Raw genomic sequence first — 16,550 nt, 5'->3', positions numbered from 1 at the left:
AGAGTAAGTCCCCTCGGCACCTTCCATTGGGCCTTCTGCAACCCATAGCCACCGGGGAGCGCCCATGGTCACACCTGGGGATGGATTTCATTGTGGACCTCCCTGCATCCCGAGGCCATACGGTCATTCTCATGATTGTGGATCGGTTTTCCAAAATGTGCCACTGTGTTCCTCTCAAGAAGTTACCCTCTGCACAAGAGTTGGCCACGATTTTTGCCAGGGAGGTCTTCCGGTTGCACGGTTTGCCTAAGGAGATTGTGTCGGATCGGGGGAGTCAGTTTGTGTCCAGGTTCTGGCGCGCCTTTTGCTCCCAGTTGGGGATTCATCTCTCCTTCTCCTCGGCCTACCACCCTCAGTCCAATGGGGCCGCAGAACGATCCAATCAGGCCTTGGAGCAATTCCTTCGTTGCTATGTCTCCGATCACCAAGACAATTGGGTTGACCTCCTGCCTTGGGCTGAGTTTGCCAGGAACACGGCGGTGAACTCTTCCTCTGGGACGTCTCCTTCATGGCCAATTATGGGTTCCAACCTGCCGTGTTACCGGAGGTATTCTCTCCCCAGGATATTCCGGCTGTGGAGGATCACCTTTCCGTCCTACGTGCTTCTTGGGTACAGATCCAGAAGTCCCTTGAGGTCTCTGCGCAGCGCCAGAGATTCCAGGCTGATCGCAGACGAGCGCCTGCTCCTTCCTACCAGGTCGGAGACCGTGTATGGTTGTCCACCCGCAACCTCAACCTTCGAGTGCCCACTTCCAAGCTGGCGCCTCGCTTTGTTGGTCCCTTCCGAGTGCTTCGCAGGGTAAACCCGGTAGCCTATGCCCTTGCGCTTCCTCCTGGCATGCGGATCTCCAACGTGTTTCATGTCTCCCTGTTGAAGCCACTGGTGTGTAATCGTTTCACTTCCTCGGTTCCTCGGCCTCGTCCGGTCCAAGTGGGCAATCGTGAGGAATATGAGGTGAGCAATATCCTGGACTCACGCCTGGTCCGCGGTCGGTTGCAGTTTTTGGTCCATTGGCGTGGTTATGGTCCAGAGGAGCGTTCCTGGGTTCCCTCCGCAGATGTCCCATGCTCCTGCCTTGCTCCGAGCCTTCCACGCACGCTTCCCTCAGAAACCGTTTTGTGCTCTGCGGAGGAGGGGCCCTTGAGGGGGAGGTACTGTCATGGTCTTACCTGCTTGCTGCTCTCCTTCGTTTGACATGTGCTGGCGGCCATCTTGGGTCCTGGGTTTCTTGCAGCCTTCCACCCTGCGGCTCCTCCTTCCCCTGGGAGGAGCTGGATGCCTAGCTCATATATATAGGAGGTCTGTGGCTTCAGTTCCTTGCTTGGTCCTCTTGTGTTCACATGCTTCTAAGACTGCTGCTGCTTCTGGTTCCTGATCCTGGCTTCGTCTGACTACCCTGCTGGTTCCTGATCCTGGCTTCGTCTGACTACCCTGCTGGTTCCTGATCCTGGCTTCGTCTGACTACCCTGCTGGTTCCTGATCCTGGCTTCGTCTGACTACCCTTCTGGTTCCTGACCTCTGGCTTCGCAAAGACTCTGCTCGGTTTCACCATCCGTTTGGACTTTTGCTTTACAGCTTTATTTTCAATAAAGCCTTCTATTTTCACTTATCTCTTGTTGTACGTCTGGTTCATGGTTCCGTGACAGTAAAAGACAGATAAAGGTAGCCACTCTGGCCCTTTAAAGAGTGATGAGAGAGGAGTTATACAGAATTATGAGGAAAAAGCAAATGTCTTAAATACAGAGTGTTAAAGTAAACTCCCCATTAAATGTGGCCTGTCTGACCCAGGAAAAATTGCAGTGGTGTCTTAAAAAGATTTAAATAGACAAATCACTGGGTCCAGATGGCATACACCACCATATCCTAAGAGAGTTAAGAAATGTAATAGACAGACCCTTATTTCTGATATTCATGGACTCTATAATGATAAGATCTATTCCACAGGATTGGCCCTTTCCAAATGTGGTGCCGATTTTTAAAAATAGGGGTCAAAAACTTCTATTCTGATGTATCTCTATGAAAATAAGTGTATAACATAATGTCAGCACAAGTTTATGAGGGATTGGTCTTGTCAAACTAATCTAATAAGTTTCTACGAGGAAGTAAGTTGTAGAAGAATAGGCAGGACTATTTTCCAATGCTCACAGTTTTTCCCTTCTTTCAGTAAGCCTATGATCAATTTTGATACACAATTGAATAAAGTTCTCCATATCATCTGGGGTTTCTACTATGCCAAGTTTATTCTTCACTTACTCAGAAAGTCATTGCCGAAATTGACTTTGCTGCCCTGCTAAATTGTACATAGTATCAGCTATTTAACGGCAAAATTCTGCAGTAAACTTTGCAACAAAAAGGTTTTCCTTGCCACAGATTATGTACTTTGTCGCAGTTTCAGCTGTGGAACAACAATAATGATCTGCTTGACTCATATCAGTGATAAAGTCATTCAAATGGTTCAAATTATCAATATCCTTTTCCATATATGGAGAGGCCCACACAAGAGCTTTTTTCTTTTCACTTGTAAATGAAGCGGGTCGCACTTAAAAATATATACAGCTTTATTAAGGAAACCTTGGAAATGGCGACGATCACAATTAAACTTCAATGGTAATGGAATGCGTGAATCTCCAGCTGAGCCACTCGCATCCAAAAGTTATTTTTGCAATTCAATGATATGTTTGCTGGTTGCGTATCAAAGTTATATAGCAGCTGAGAAAATGTTTTTGGTAAGTGGTGCCAAAAATTATACAAGCTCCAATGTGGTCTAAAACATTGTGTAAAATACTTAAGGTATTAAGGCTAGTTTCACACTTGCGGCAGGACGGATCCGACATGCTGTTCACCATGTCGGATCCGTCCTGCGGCTATTTCGCCGTGTCCCCGGGCCGCCGCTCCGTCCCCATTGACTATAATGGGGATGGGGGCGGAGCTCCGGCGCAGCACGGCGAAAGCCGCCGGACTAAAATTACTGCATGTCAGGTTTTTTAGTCCGGCGGCTTTCCCTATGCACCGCCGTGCTGCGTCGGAGCTCCGCCCCGTCCCCATTATAGTCAATGGGGACGGAGCGGTGGCCCGGGGCACGGCGAAATAGCCGCAGAACGGATCCGACATGGTGAACAGCATGTCGGATCCGTCCTGCCGCAAGTGTGAAAGTACCCTAAGCAAAAAATAAAAAAATACACCATTTTGTAAAAATAAAAAAAAATCACAGATTTACTATTACAAACATGTACTGGTCATTAATTTGACACAAAATAAAATGGCACAGGCACACAATATTCTAGTGCAAAAACTCTTATCTTAAGATATCTGTTCCTATATCTTCAGTGGACTGCTGTTTATGTAATTAGCCGCTGCACGGCACCGTCATGATCCGGTCAGGTTGTGATCATGCTGCGGTCAAGACCTACCCGGCCAATTAGCCCACAGCTGCCTTTTATTTAACTAATGAAGACCGCACTGTTTAGTCGGTCTTCATTATTAATGGCTGGCGAGATTGAAGTTGTTCTTATGATTACCTGGTACCATCTCTTGGAAAGACCTGGGGTTCAGTAGGGCATTGGTCATTAGTGTGTACCACTGTCTAGTGACTCGTAATGAGCGGCAGGGGCAATATTTGAATTCGCGATATACACTCACCTAAAGAATTATTAGGAACACCTGTTCTATTTCTCATTAATGCAATTATCTAGTCAACCAATCACATGGCAGTTGCTTCAATGCATTTAGGGGTGTGGTCCTGGTCAAGACAATCTCCTGAACTCCAAACTGAATGTCAGAATGGGAAAGAAAGGTGATTTAAGCAATTTTGAGCGTGGCATGGTTGTTGGTGCCAGACGGGCCGGTCTGAGTATTTAACAATCTGCTCAGTTACTGGGATTTTCACGCACAACCATTTCTAGGGTTTACAAAGAATGGTGTGAAAAGGGAAAAACATCCAGTATGCGGCAGTCCTGTGGGCAAAAATGCCTTGTGGATGCTAGAGGTCAGAGGAGAATGGGCCGACTGATTCTAGCTGATAGAAGAGCAACGTTGACTGAAATAACCACTCGTTACAACCGAGGTATGCAGCAAAGCATTTGTGAAGCCACAACACGCACAACCTTGAGGCGGATGGGCTACAACAGCAGAAGACCCCACTCATCTCCACTACAAATAGGAAAAAGAGGCTACAATTTGCACGAGCTCACCAAAATTGGACTGTTGAAGACTGGAAAAATGTTGCCTGGTCTGATGAGTCTCGATTTCTGTTGAGACATTCAAATGGTAGAGTCCGAATTTGGCGTAACAGAATGAGAACATGTATCCATCCTCTGATGGCTACTTCCAGCAGGATAATGCACCATGTCACAAAGCTCAAATCATTTCAAATTGGTTTCTTGAACATGACAATGAGTTCACTGTACTAAAATGGCCCCCACAGTCACCAGATCTCAACCCAATAGAGCATCTTTGGGATGTGGTGGAACGGGAGCTTCGTGCCCTGGATGTGCATCCCTCAAATCTCCATCAACTGCAAGATGCTATCCTATCAATATGGGCCAACATTTCTAAAGAATGCTATCAGCACCTTGTTGAATCAATGCCATGTAGAATTAAGGCAGTTCTGAAGGCAAAAGGGGGTCCAACACCGTATTAGTATGGTGTTCCTAATAATTCTTTAGGTGAGTGTATATCACAAATATTTATGCAAATATTCGCCAAATATTTGTGATATCGTGATATTCGTGATATTCTTTTCGATTGCGTTATTATGCACGCGCGCACGTCCACACGCACGCACTATTAGCTACATAAGTGATGAAAATGGTTTGCAGCAACTTTCGAGATAGTGAGGAAGAACTCCTGATCACGGTAAGTAATTGTACATCAGCACTGTTTTAGATTAAAATTCCATGCATGTCATAACAATAGCTTTATATGCAGATAGAGTTTTTCAAAGTATTCGAGATCGCGCAAATTGCCACTATTGATTCGAATATTTTAGCGCAATACATAAAACTTCACCTTTAATCAGGTCTGAAAACATAATACTGATTGTTGAACTTAGTATTGTTGGGACATCACAGCACTATTTCTGTAGCATGTATGTATGGACAGCAGAGTAATCTCTCTCACATGCACATTGCACATTTATTTTCCTGCCACACACTATAACCAATACTATCTAACACTAACTATATGGATTATATATTTCAGCTAACTATCTCTATAACCTACACTATCTAGCACTAAATTACTATCTGGATTATATATTTCAGCTAACTAACTTTATAACCTACACTACACCCTGCACTGGAATCTATCTGCTACACTATGCCCTAACTAACCTACACTATCTAACACTAACTATATTGATTATATATTTCAGCTATCTCTATAACCTACACTACACCCTGCACTGGACCCTATCAGCTATTCAGCTACACAATTCCCTATTACTATCTAACACTAACTATCAGGATTATTTATTTGCTATTTGCAATGTTATTAGAAAAAGCACAGCACAGTATTCAAGCTCCTCTCTCTCTCACATGAAACTCCACAAAATGCCTGCTGGGGAGTGTCTTAATTTATATAGTGAAGGGGTAGGTAACTTTTCTATTGGTTGCTAGGGATGTTGCTAAACTGTGACAAAGCCTTCTCATTGGCCTACAAGCTAGAAGAAGGGAGGGATGACCACCTGATGTGTACTGTGTTAAAAAAAAGCTAAAAAAATGAATATTCGTCATCACGAATAGATAGCACTATATTCTAAATATTCACGAATTCTCGAAGTGCTGATATTCGCAATAAAAATTTGTAATACGAATATTCGCGCTCAACACTACTAGTGACATGCATTAATAAAATATTTGATATTTGTTCATACATTTTGGGTATTTTTGACTCCTTTCCTGGGATGAGATTATGTAGATTTTGTGCATTGTATGGGGAGGTGACCTAATTGATTGTGCTAAGTTTATTACATAGGTTTATATGTTAAAATCTGCATTGAAAGCTCTGTCCGGTAAAATGCCATAAACCCTCCAGACCCCATAGTAAATGAAACCTGTTGAAAGCTGTTGGCTTCTGTCTTATGGTAGATCCAGCACTGCTATCTTTTTTTTCCTAAAACACAAGTGATAAACAGTAAAAAAAAACTGGTGTGTATGTGTATATTCAGTATTTTATTAGGCTATAACAATGCAGATATGATGACTGATCATAACATGATGGTACAAATAGCTGGATAACAATAGCAGTACAGAAGTGAATGATATAGATAAATGCATTTATAAGTCAGATTTCTGTATATTAAGTTTGAATTTATAAAGGCGGAATAGAATAAATTATTTCCAACAAAACACATCTAGTTTCATTTCATTTAATGTTAGTATCTCATATTTATCAATAGAGGGCGCTTTTGCCTTAAAAACTCACTAGCTTAATAACACTGACCAACATTTTTGTTAAATTACAGTAAGTACATTTTCAATTCCTATTGATATAACATATTTCAAAGACAAGCATTTTATTTATATAAGAATTTATCTGACTTGATGTTCAGCCTTCCTTTTAATAACATTTTTCTGTATTCGTAAAGCTATTATTTTTATGTGATAATCTATATTTTTTAAATGACTTGTCTGAGAGTATATTAAAATATTTAAACTGAGTGCTCTTTGTGCTGATTTCTTTTCTTACTGCAATGTAGATGAATGTGAATTTCATGAATGCCTATTCATATGTAGTGTTTATTCTAGATTACATCATACATTAAGTACGTAAATTGTTTTCTATTGACTTCATTGGGAACAAAATCTAAAGTAATATGTTCTCTGCCTGAACAGCTTGCCAGATCTGCAAATGAAGGTGGAAACTAGCCTAAGCAGTGCAGGCAGATTTTGGGACATTGAACCTCTAAGAGGAGGTAACATCAAAACTTGAAAATAACTATTAGTATAAGCTGTATATTTGTGTCTTATGCCATATGTTAAAACTTTAGAGACACAATGAAATCTTTTCAAACATCTACAAGAAAAATAGTGAACTGGAGGCTATTGCTCATCAGGAATGGGTTAAAGAGTTTTTCTAGGCTCCTGATACTGATGACCTATCCTCAAGATAGATCATTGATATCCAATCTGTAAGGGCCCGATACCCAGCACTCTGCCGACCAGTTGTTCCCTGCAGCCTCTGGAACTGGAATTGGCATTATGAATGGGACAGGAAACACAGCTCCATTCAAAGTGTAGTGGCCGTGCTGGGTTATTGCAGCTCAGTTATCATTCACTTCAATGGGAGCTAATCTGCAGTAACCCAGGATGGCCACTGCACATTGAATGGAGCTGTGCTTCCTCTCCATTCAAGAGCTAGCTCCAGCACTGAAAAGTAGGTAATCAGGGGCGGACTGGCCATAGACCTACAGGGAAACTTACCAATGGGCCGATAGCCAGAGGGCCGCCTGGGCCCCACTCACAGCTGCCAGCCTAATATGTAATGCTCTGATGCTCCTTGAGTTAAATAACATTGGGAGTGTCAAGAATCTATGTACCTGACTGACCTAGTTGCCCTCCTCACTCCTGAATTCAACTGTATTACCATCCTGTAGCAAGTGGATTAGGAAGATGGAACTTGGGATCTGGTCCTGGCCACCAAAAAAAGGGCAGCTTCTGGGAGGTATGTTGTGCTGCACTGTGGTATTTGGTTCCACTGGGACATTATTTTGTGCCACAACATGGTATTGTGGACCACATCTAATTGTTTTGCCCCACCTTCTGTAAGTTTGGAACTGCCTCCAACATGGGGCCACTTTTAGTTTTTTCCAGGGCCCCTTTAAGTTCCCAGTCTGCCCCTGTAGGTCATCAATATAAGGATCAGGGGAGTTGCTAGGTTAAAGCATTCGGGGCCTGGGCCCCTGATGCTTTGTCCCAGGCCACGAATGTCCTGCCTGCCTGCCAGCTAGATACAACTGTATTGCAGTCCTCAGGACGGCAATACAATTGGATCTAATGCACTGGAAGAGCTGAAGGACCTGTGATGACATCACAGGTCATTTGACCATTAAAACAGGCAGTGGTTGAGAAAGACTTTCCGAAGATGTCACCATCATGTGACCAGTGCAGGAGAGGACAGCAGTGAATAGGAGAAGACCTGGGTGAAGAAGCTGTGGTGATGTCTGCTATATGAGGAGAGGTAAGTGAAGGGAGAGGCAGAGGAATGCTGGGAGTTGTGGTTATTTAACTGGGACTGTATGTTAGGGCTGAAGGGAGGGATGTTATTTTCATAGGAATGTATGTTTAAGGCGGCTGGGGAGGGGGTGATGTTATTTACATGGGAATGTATGTTGATGGCGGCTATGGGAGGGGGTCATATTATTTACATGGGACTGTATATTGGGGGGCTGGGGGAGGGTGTGATGATATTTACATGGGACTGTATATTGATGACAGCTGTGGGAGAGAGTGATGTTATTTACATGGGACTGAATGTTGGAGGGGGCTGGGGCAAGGTGATGTTATTTACATGGGACTGTATGCTGATGGCGGCTGTTGAAGTGGATGATGTTATTTACATGGGACTGTATTAGGGATGAGCAAATCGACTTCGGATGAAACATCCCATGTCAATTCGCATAATACTTCGTTTAAATACTATACAGAGCGAGCGCTCCGTACAGTATTAGAATGTATTGGCTCCTATGAGCCAAAGTTATTACTTTGCGAAGTCTCATAAAGACTAATTCTTCCTGGTATAACTTATAATATGCAAGTAGATGAAGATTTTTAGAATAACAACTTTTCATATTAGTTTGATTAGGTTGATTCTGTATTCAAAGGTTTGTAGAAGTTAGGATTAAGGTCTTTTTCTCAACTCTGTTCATGTTATAACATTTTTGCTGTGAAGAAGAGGCATGTGATCTCTGCTGAGTCAAATTCAGTTTTGAGAACTGCAAAAGTAAACCAAGCATCTGTGATAATATCTTGTAGGCAGAGAAACTGCCCAATAATCTTACAAAAACCTTTGGAAGAGCATGACATTGTGAATGGACAAAGGGGGAAACTAACTCTCCTTAGGGAGAGAGCACCATAATCAGTGTGAGGAGACTTTTAGGCCATACATGCTCCTCTGGAATTCTGGGAGGGAAGAAATGCAAATGAGCTCTTAACAAGCTTTGCCTCTAATGTCTGTGAAGGTTCTCATTTATCCAGGTCATGGTATATCTGTAAAGAATAAATCAAGGCAACTGGACTTACTGTAGATTTCTTGAAGAATGAGTGAAACGTTTTCAAGAAATCTACAGTAAGTCCAGTTGCCTTGATTTATTTTTTACAGATTTGCCTCTAATGCCACCAGATGTAAGGCAGCTATCCTATAAGTCAATATTCAGCTCTTAAAATAAGCCTTGAGACATGACTTGGATATTAAATAAGCCAGCACCTCATCTGCAGACAGCTGTTTCGGACACAGGCCTCCTACCCAGTTAAGCCAGTACTCTCTGCTCTGCACTGATGAGGGGCAATCACCCCGAAACAGCTGTCTGCAGATGAGGTGCTGGCTTATTTAATATCCAAGTCATGTTTCAATGCTTATTTTAAGAGCTGAATATTGACTTATAGGATAGATGCCTTACATCTGGTGGCATTAGAGGCAAAGCTTGTTAAGAGCTCATTTGCATTTCTTCCCTCCCATTGTGAATGGATTAATGGAATTTATTTACCAAAAAAATAAACATATTTAGCCTTATTCTACATAATTAAAAAACAAATCTTTATTTCATGATGGAAAACCTTTGGATGGTAATATATTTTCCTCAAAAAGCATTTCATATAAAAAAATCCGATTTAAATAAAAAAAATCCGATTTAAATAAAAAAAATCCAATTTTTTTTTTTTTAAATCATTGATTTTTATCCACCCTGGTTATAACTGAACTGATCTAAGCTAAAAGGAATTTCCTTGTTTAGAAAATCATTTCCATATGCCATGTCAGGAGCTCTGAGTTTTAGAAGGTTCTGCATTACAGAGATTTGAATGTTCACTTTGCACTACTTCATTTCTCCTGTGGTGGTGCTGCAGGGAAATTGAGCACTTACTGTAACTCTGAATTCCACCACAGCTGATTGCTAGGGGTTCCAGCAGAAGGATACTTTGTGTTGAGCTTTTGCTCTAGAGACTCTTCAAAAGGGTGAGGATTGTCCAAGGTTGACAACCCCACTAAGTAATGATATGTGCGATTTGTGTAAGCAAAATGCCGAAACGATGTTAACCTTTCCCTTATTAAAACACAAGATCTACTTTTTTTTATCAGTAGCGTTGTATGATTTGACAAAAGCAGCATGAATGAATGTTCCGGGATTTCATAAAGTCCACGTTTTTATTTATTAATCCATAAAACAGAAGAGACAATCTATGTCTACATGTTTCAAGCCAAAACAGGCTCTTGCTTAAGACATATTTGCAGGGCTGACTGCTATCAAATTTAAAACCAAAAGGAGCAATCACCTGGATGCATTTATTTGCAACAGACGCGCGTTCCGCAAGGGGTCCCTTTAAGATGAGATAAGTGTTTTGTGATGCCAGTTGCAATGAAGAAACAACGTGACGGAGTCCCTTTAAGAAATGGTGTCGGTACCCAGGTTTAGAAATGGCCGAGTGGTATAGGGTGGCCTATAATGTCCCTTAATGTTTCGTGCACGTGTTACGATGCTCCTACCTGGATACGCTGGACCCCAGGTGTTGTCGTTTGCAGCAGAAAAAGGGGAAAGTTAACTTGGGGATAAAGAATAAATTGAGTCCAGACCTTGTGATGAAGTTGAAAAGCAGCTTTACTGTCAATAAACGTTTCTCAAAACTCCACTCTGCTACATCTGTTGCTTTCTGGCTCTGCTGTATTGACAGGCTGGCTATAGAACTCAGCTTCTTCTTTACGCTGTACTTCACTTTGTAGTCTGATCGGTCTCTAGATTTGTCCAGCGAAAACTCTTCCTGGCTTATGAGGCTTTAAGCTGTGGCCTCCATGTCCAGCAGAGCTAAAGGTGCTTTAGCTGGCTTGCTTTGCATAGCTGGGGCACGTCCAATGGTGAACTGCCCAGCCCTTGCTTCTTTCCCCTAGCAGGGGGTAAGCTAGTCTCATCCCTAGCAGGTGGTAAGCTAAACTGACCTCTAACTAACTTGTCCCCTCCCCTCCTTAGAGGAAGAGTTAGAATGGAAAGAAGGGTTCAATTCTCTCTAACTGTAGCTCTGCCATTTACGCTGCCACTGGCTGGTGAACCAGGCACATTACATGTTAACATAAACAGTTTCAAAATAGGAAATGCACAGTGTTTGGACCTGAAATATTTACACAGACGACATGATGTTAACCAGTAAAGACAGTAACGAGGTGCAAAGGTGGTAATGCCACTCTGGGGTGTTACATTCCCCCTTACTTAAAACCAAGCCGTCCTCGGCTTGTGCTTAGGAGGTGCTATAAGGGTACCAAGAAAAAGTTAAACTGCTGCATGAACTTGCAGACTATTACACACATATATAGATATAGACACAGCTACCAATAGATTCCTGCATGTATGAGTAGGGTGTCTTACCACGGATTTCCATCTCGCAGTGAACCGAACAAATACTGCGCAAAGCGCTCAAATACTCTCAAATTGTGGATACCGAGCTCTAGTACCACCGGAAGCGTGGGGGTGTCGTGTACTGTAATCCCTCCACGATAGTATGAGACGCCCGCAAATAGAAGGGTGGCTTCAACCTGTATTCCCTTCCTAGCACCAATGATTTACATTTTGTCACCTTGATGTCTAAACAGGTAGCTTCAAAGTTTTTCTTAGCAATGCGCAAGGCCTTAGAACATACACAAATTAGGAGGAGGAGGCAGTGCTTTCCCATACCTCCAGGAGGACTATTCCCTCCAAACACATATTAGCAGCGGGTTAACCTCGACAATGTTAGATCTGCTTGTGATTTACCACTTGGTTCCCCCAGTGTAGCAATTATACAGTACAGTATAATACCTAGGCTATCTAGCTAACACAAGGCAAAATAAGAACCATTAGTATTACCATCCTCAGAGGCAGTCAATATGAGCAATGACGATGTTAGACCTGCTTGTGGCGTAACCTAATGTCCTCAGAGGCAGTCCATAAAAGCTAGAAATGTAAGGCGCTGACTATCTGTCTAACAAAATAATTATATCAAAGTCCATTTATAGTTCATGATGTCACATTGCGGCTTTTGACGTAACCTAACGTCCTCAGAGGCAGTCCATAAAAGCTAGAATAGTAAGGCGCTGACTATCTGGCTAACAAAATAATTATACCAAAGTTCATTTAAAGTTCATGATGTCACAATAAATCGCCTGTAAAGAAATACACACAATGGGCACAATTCTTCAAACATTACTGAAACAGTAAGAACGTTAGTGCAGAAATATAAGACACATATATAAGGTATACAAATAGTGCAATAACTTCACTTTAGAGTCCTTTTCTTCCATGTTCATGGATGAAATGCACCAAACGGGAATCAAGTAGTGCAAAAAGTTCCTTTCTAATCCATGGGAAATAATGTCATTATTTGTAATCCATATGAGGTAGTAACGTCATTTTTTGTAATCCACATACGGCAACAATGTCATTTGTAATCCACATGGGTATAAGAATAACAAAGGTACTGAGAACCCTTTTGGCAAAGGGGGGCTCCCAATTAACCTGAGAAAGGGGGAAAAGGGAATTTGGCGTAACCGTATGCAACCTGGGATATTCTTCTGTAGCTGGGGGGAGTCATAATTAGCATGGCCATCTGGGTGAGGACAGAAATAGGGCAACTAAACATAAAAGCAATGCCAACAACAGAGACCTCACCCTTCAGGTCCAGTCCACAAAGTGGCTCCCAGAAGTCCTTATTCTTTTTTCTTTAGATGCTAAAGAGGTTCCATAGATAAAGGATCTCAGATCCTCCTCGCTGCTGCTGCTGCTGCTACTGAAGCTGATGAGAGGTTTGTCCTGCCTCTGGTAAGTGAGCAGAGTTGCAATAGTGGTGCTTTGGCGACACCTACTGTCGGACCTGGGAAGTGTCCGGGTAGAACTGTCCGGAAACTCCTGCCAGGCAAATGGGATCCAGTACCTCCGGCTGCCAGGTAGCGGGTAGGTGTTCCAGTTCACGTGGTAAGGGATCTTGGACAGCCCTGTCTCTTGCCGAGGCTTATGGGCTGAAGGAAAAGGTGTTGGTCGACACACAGCCCATTAGACACACGTGGGGCGCAGGCAATCCTGGGATGAGTGGATCCTGCTCTGGCTGAGACCTCTCGCGGAAGCGTAGGACACCATCTGCCAATTCCTGCAGACAGCACACTCTACCCACAGTAGTTGGGTCTTCCAGCCATGTCTCCGGTGTCGTTGGCTGTACCAGGGGGTTTCTCCAAAAGGATCACTGCCGTAGAGAAGGGTCCCTGGAGGGACTCCATAGGAGTGTATTCCACTCTGTCTCCTTTATAAAGACTGTGCCTTGCCTGGGGCAGATAAGGACGCTTCACAGAGCAATGTCCCACAAAGATCTCCCGCCCGGTCTTATCATCTGTAGGAAGATGCAAGGTTCCTGGCCTCGGTGAAGTAAGAGCCCGGTATTTTCAAGTGTCAGCGGCAGCTAGTGCTGGTTGACATGTTGCTATTTTAGTATGGCTGATCCAGGCCGGCTCTTACTGGCAGTAGCCAAAGTGCTGGGTGGGTGGCTTCTCCCCACGCTCCATGCCGGGTCTTTACTGGCCTATATCAAACCCAGCCAGCAGTCTGGATTACTCCTCTCTGACAGTGGAGCGCTGTCAGTCCCTGTGTGTTTTGGGATATGAAAACTTGTGCCGTGCAAAAGGGCTGGGAGCCACATGCTGAGAAACAGGTACCTAAAGCCTGCTGTGGAGAAACTGCAAACCAAGTGAAGGTTTTTTGTTCTGTGGACTTTTCAGGGTGTGAACAAACACCTAGACTGCAAAATGTCACTTTTTGTTTTTCCTTATGTGTGGAGGCTAACAAGCATCAGCAGGAAACGAACCAGCTGTTATTACAACATGTGATGGCATTTTAAGCGGCACGAGCATCTCAAACGTCCCAGAAGCTGTCCGTGAGGCGATCCCTGAGATGACTCCCTCGGATGACGTTGAAACCTATCTGGCGGTGTTCGAAAAGTTGGCCGTGAGGGAGAGGTTACCCTGAGACCAGTGGTCTGAGGTTGTTGCTCAATTCCTGGCGTCTGGACCCCAGCAAGTGTTTTTTGATCTACCCGATGATCAGGCGGCCGACTACCCGACCGTAAAACGTGAGATCCTGACAAGACTGGTGGTGAATGTATTGGTCCGGGCCCAGCGGGTGCATCAGTGGGAATTTAACCTGGCTGAACCCGCCAGACCACAATATTATGACCTGCTACACCGGTTGCAACAATGGCTACAGCCTGACGTATTGACTCCCACTGCTATGCTGAACCGTCTGTTGGCGAATGTGTTCGGGCTTTGCCGTACCCTCTCCAGCACTTGATTGGCCAGGTTTCTCCTGGTAATGCTTGAGAGATGGTCGACCTGGTGGAGCGCTACAAGGCCACCAGAAAACTAGAGGGGGGTTCTTTAGGGAGGGGGCCCATCAAACCCAGGAAATATCCACCCCAGACCCGGCGACTGGTGCCAGCAAAACATGCCCGGGACGTATCCTCTGCAGACCCAGCCCCAGTGGTCTGCTGGTCGTGTCAGGAGCCTGGACACATAATGGCCGACTGTCCCCATCGGGGTGAAACCATGGATACCAATTATGGCTACCCCCACTCATTGTATGCCAGGAAGCTGTGTGCCACAGGTACCTCCGATACTATAGACAATAGCCTCCTGTGCCAGGTGGAAGTGGGGGACACTCTGGCGGTGGCACTGCTGGATTCAAGGAGCTTGGTTTCCTAGGTAAGAGTTGCCCTGGTGCGGCCCGCCGAGTATACTGGCCAAAAAGTCGTCATTGTGTGCATTCATGGAGACTTAAAGGACTATCCCACCGCCCTGGTCTCTCTGTCAACGGTGGCCGGCAGGTGGACTCATGAGGTGGCCGCGCCACAAAATTACAGTAAGAACTAATAATTGGGAGAGACTTCCCCGTTTTCCCGGCACTATGGCCGGATATGAAAGTTACTGATACCCGTGAGACAGATGTAACCCTAGCAGAGTGGCCCGGCTCAGGGGGAAAACCAGAACCCTGGGAACCTGAGTCTGAAGGGCCAGCGGTAGGGGTGACCGCCAATTGGAGACAACCCCGCTAATTGTGATGGTGGGAGACACCCTTCGAACTACTATACGGCAGACACCCTCGTGATCTGTTGGACGTGGCAAAAGGGGCGTGGGAACAACAACCCACACCACACAAAAGTGTTGTTGAGTACGTCACCTCGATGCAAAGACGGATGGAAACAGTGTTACCTCTGGTTATGGAACATATGGAGGCAGCACAGTGAGCCCAGAGTAGGTCTATAATCGGCAGGCTCGGGCCGGAACTTTAACTCAAGTGATTGGGTATTGGTTCTGGTACCAACCGTAGACATTAAGTTCCTATCTATGTGGCAGGGACCCTACGAGGCACTTGAAAAAATTGGAGAGGTAGATTACAAGATACACCAGCCAAGGAGGCGAAAGCCATAGCAGGTGTACCATGTGAATCTGCTCAAACCATGGAAAGATAGGTAAACCTGTACTGAAGACAGGTTTCTAGGGAAAGCGGTTTCGGCCCCTCTGTCTGAAGCAAGGGAAGCGGCTGCCACAGTGAAAATTGCTGACAGCCTCTCCGCTAAACAGGCTCAGGAAGCCAGGGAGTTCATTAGTCGGAACACAGATGTGTTCTCGGACCTCCCTGGACGCAATTCCATAATCCGGCATAACATTATCACTGAGCTTCAGGCAAAAGTCTGGTTAAAACCATACCGGGTACCTGAGGCTCGGTGACAAGCCTTTGCGGAGGAAGTGCAGCTAATGCTGCAGCTAGACGTCATTAAGGAGTCCAAAAGTGAATGGGCCAGTTGGATAGTCTTAATACCCAAGCCGGGCGGGACATTACGGTTCTGTAACGATTTTTGCAAACTAAACGAAATCTCCAAGTTTGATGCATATCCCATGCCTCGGGTGGATGAGCTTATTAACAGGTTAGGTCAAGCTCGGTATTTTTCTGTTTTGGACCTCACCAAAGGGTACTGGCAGGTACCCTTGATGGAGGCTGCCAAAGACAAAACTGCCTTCATCAAACCAGAAGGGCTATACCTATATAAGGTGTTACCCTTTGGTCTGCTTTGCGCCCCTGCCACTTTTTAACGGCTCATGGACATTGTACTTCGTCCACATCGTCGGTACTCTTCAGCTTACCTGGACGATATTCATCTACTAAAAGTTTAGGCTGCAGTGGATTCCCTTAGGAAGGCTGGACTGACCGCTAACCCAAAAAAATGTGCGATATAGTTAGAGGAGACTAAGTACCTGGAGTATGTCATTGGACGCGGAGTCATCAAACCCCAAGGAAACAAAATAGAGGCGATTTGGAATTGGCCCAGAC

General features: G+C 44.4%; 1 protein-coding gene across 2 annotated transcripts in view; it reads right to left on the bottom strand.

Annotated features, from left to right (window-relative positions):
* AQP4 (aquaporin 4) overlaps positions 1–16,550 on the bottom strand; it is a 122,165-nt gene that overhangs the window by 87,686 nt on the left and 17,929 nt on the right. The window contains exon 1 of one of the 2 annotated variants that reach the window (XM_040432635.1): positions 6,054–6,112. The exons of the other annotated variant lie outside the window; for it this stretch is intronic. The gene's annotated coding sequence lies outside the window, so the exon portion shown is untranslated. Of the gene's footprint in view, positions 1–6,053; positions 6,113–16,550 lie in introns of those variants that run through there. 2 annotated transcript variants of the gene reach the window in all.

Source organism: Bufo bufo, chromosome 5 (genome assembly GCF_905171765.1).
Source record: "Bufo bufo chromosome 5, aBufBuf1.1, whole genome shotgun sequence".
In the NCBI taxonomy this organism is placed as follows: domain Eukaryota; kingdom Metazoa; phylum Chordata; class Amphibia; order Anura; family Bufonidae; genus Bufo; species Bufo bufo.
The sequence above is the reverse complement of the archived record's forward strand: the minus strand, read 5'-3'. Positions and strand labels throughout refer to the sequence as shown.